Below are 3,694 nucleotides of genomic sequence, written 5' to 3' on the forward strand. Positions count from 1 at the left end.
ATGAGGGCTTTATATTCACGAGCAAGATTTCAAGTGATGTGGAAGATTTGCATCTTCCACTAATACTGTCTCCTCAATTAGAAGTTTAAGTTTTCTCATCATAGAATTGTTTCATTCTCTTCTGGCAAATTTTTTAATGTTAATACAAGTTTTTCTAAGATTTATATTGTTTCAGTCAAGAGCTGACCAAAAGGAAGTGTAGAAATAGAATCTAAATAAAATCATAAAAAATGAGGAGAAAGAGACTGTGGTATCATCATCACATGGATGTGGGAGGTTGGTTTGGCTGACAAAACTTGTCAGACGGCTTATCCTTCCTTCCTCAGCCCTACAGGAATGTCCTTCTAAAATCTGAGCTAGTGTATGATGCTTTCAGTAATTAAAAAAAAGGTCAGACTTTGGTCAGGGGAATAAAAGTAACTGGTGCAATTTATTACAGTTTTAAAGTAACAATTAGACCTCTGACTGTAATTTGTTACAAGCATAATTTGATTATATTAACATATCATATATTTTAGGAGTTATGGGGTTGATTAATTCTAAATTGAAGTTTTGTGCTGATTTTAAAAGGCAAAAAGGTATTTGGGTCAGATGTATTTGTTTTCAATAATTATCCTATTTAACATAAATTTTCTCCAATACTTACTTCTCATCACTTATTCTACTTCATGACAGGAAGGCCTACTGATATAAACCAAACCAAATAATGCAATTGTAATTGCATTATTATTTTATCTAAATTAATTGTTTGGAACTTGTTATAGAGGCATCTAGTTGCCATCCACATTATACTTTCTCCCCCTCCTTAGTAACAGAATACTGATTTTTAGCAGGTCACACTACTTCCCTGGCTGAAAAAATACGGTATTTCTTGAAAGTAGGTATGCCCTATAACTAGATTCTGGACGATGAGAACTAAAAGCAACTATTAGAAGACAAAATCTCACTGAAATTATAATGATAATAGCTGATAGACAAAGTTTAATAATGGAATTGGAAGATGACAGTGGAACAAGTTTCCTAGAAAGAAAAAAGAAAGATGAGAAGAGAGAAAATGGGGATTAAAAAATATGGACTTAGCAGATCAGTCCAAGAGGCTCAAAATACATTTAAGAGTAACTTCAGTTAGGAGACAAAATGGTGAAGAAGAAATTATTAAGCAATAATACAAGTCCCACTGCTTCACTTGAATAGCCTAAAAAACAAACAAACAAACAAAGACATTTCCCCAAAAGAAAGAACATGAGTCTCAAGTTTAAAAGACCCACTGCATCTCCAGCCCAATGAATGAAAGATGACACACAGCAAGCATATTAGCACTATTAGCACGGTATTTATTTTCCTTTCTCTTCTCTTCTCTTCTCTTCTCTTCTCTTCTCTTCTCTTCTCTTCTCTTCTCTTCTCTTCTCTTTCTTTTTCTTTTTCTTTTTCTTTCTTTTTTTTTTGACAGAGTCTCACTGTCGCCCAGGCTGGAATGCAGTGGCATGATCTCGGCTCATTGCAACCTCCATCTCCTGGGTTCAAATGATTCTCCTGCCTCAGCCTCCTGAGTAGCTGGGGTCACAGGCCTGGGCCACCATGCCTAACTAATTTTTGTATTTTTAGTAGAGATGGGGTTTCATCATGTTGATCAGGCTGGTTGAATTCTCATACAGGAATAGCAACACTAGGTTACACTAGGTTAGACCAGCACTTCTCCAATGTTAATGTGCTTACAGCCTACAGATCTGGTTAAAAATGCAGATTCCAATTCAGTAGGTTTGAGGTGGAACCAGAGATCCTTTTTGACAAGATTAGAGATGATGTTGGTGCTGGCGGTTCGCTGACTCCATGTCAAGTTACAAATTACTGGCAGATACAAGTAATGCCTTCAAATTTTAAGAGAAAATATCTTGAAATCTCAAATTCTGTATCTGGTAAATTGACTTGTCAAATAAAATAGTAGAATAAAGCCATTTTCAAGTATGAGAACCTCAAATGCTATCTCCTATATCCAAAGCTAGCAAAATGAAAGAACCAAGAAGGGAGAAGACATGGAATCTGGGAAAAAGGAATCTAGTAGCATAAAGTGGTGACTTTGGTCACACATATAGTGAGCAATCTGATGGGAAAATGAAACAATGTGTAAGAGAGTAATAGAGCAATGAATAATTCCAGGAAAATTAATATAAGTTGTACAAGGGATGATTTATAATCATGGTATAACACTTGGCTCAGGAGTGATCTATGTTATATTTATATTACAAAGAAATATGCTGACAAAAATTAAAATAAGCAAAAATCATATGTATATGTCTATATTTTTACATATATGTATATATTAATGCATATATTTTAATATATAATTTGTATTGTATTCTGTAATCAGAAACAACTACAGAGGAAAAACCTGTAGGATTTAAAAGTTATTGTTACTGGTAAGCAAGAGGTAAGAAAGTGGTAAGGTAAGAAAGTGAGCTCATTTAAGGGTGAGAGACTGCTTAAATTGTTTGTAAAATTTTTAGTATTATTTAATTTTTATATGATAAGCAAATATTACATTGACAAAATGAGAATAAAATAAAATAATAAAACAGTGTGTATAGATCTAATTTTTAATGCAATCACATTTTAAATGCCACTGTGAAGCCAAAAAAACCTCTATATTTGATTTATTAGTGTAGTGACATTAAAGTGGTTCATTTTCTTTGATAAACATCTGACCTGGAATATACAAAATTACATTAATTAATTTACAGCAAGACAATGGTGCTAATAGTAGCAACTTTAAATCTTAGGCTGTAAAACTCATTTTATATATATTGCATTTTACAGTTGATGCTACAACTGAAGGGATAATTTTAGTTTACTATTTAAAAGTTACTAAATTTTATTTTTGCTATGTGAAAGGATCTAGAACAAAAAACTAAAACACGTAGGGGAAGCTTATCAGTTTGTTGTTACAGGCATAGAAAGTACCAATTTTAATTATTACCAATAGAGAAAGGTAATTTTTGATAGAGCTTTGTTCCTGCTTTTGAAAAATCCTGTTTTAAATGCTATTTAATGATTTTATAATTCATGAAATGCATTTTCTTTATTCCATAATAATAAGACATTCTCATAGTATAATAAATTTTTAAATAAAAGTGTGCTATTTATAGATTATACAACTTTTTGTTATATAATAAGACATTAATAATATTAATATATTATCTGACTTCCCCGTTACCTGACTTCTGCCGTTGGAGACAGACTGTAGTTAATAATAATGTAATGTATCTTTCAAATGTTTTACAAAACATGTAAAATATTACATTAATAATAATATAATGTACCTTTCAAAAAGAGAGGATTTCTCACCACAAAGAAATAATAAAGATTTGAAATGATAGATATGCTAATTAACCTCATTTGATCATTCCACTGTATATGTATCAAAACATTACATTAAACCCCACAAATATACACAATTAAAAATAAAACCAAATTTTTAAAAATTTCCAGATTTTAGAACGATAATTATTGGCAGGTATCATATTTGACCTAATATCTCTACTAATTTATGGAGCAGAATTTTATAATTAACCTTATTCTTATTTATATCTAAATTGTATAAATATTTATTTTGCATGGGCAAATTGAGACTATTTAGAGCCTCAAGATCTTGTTAATTTTGCTTCTAATTGAATTTAGATAATTTCAAGTATTGTCA

This window comes from Nomascus leucogenys, chromosome 3, assembly GCF_006542625.1.
Source record: "Nomascus leucogenys isolate Asia chromosome 3, Asia_NLE_v1, whole genome shotgun sequence".
NCBI classification, from domain to species: domain Eukaryota; kingdom Metazoa; phylum Chordata; class Mammalia; order Primates; family Hylobatidae; genus Nomascus; species Nomascus leucogenys.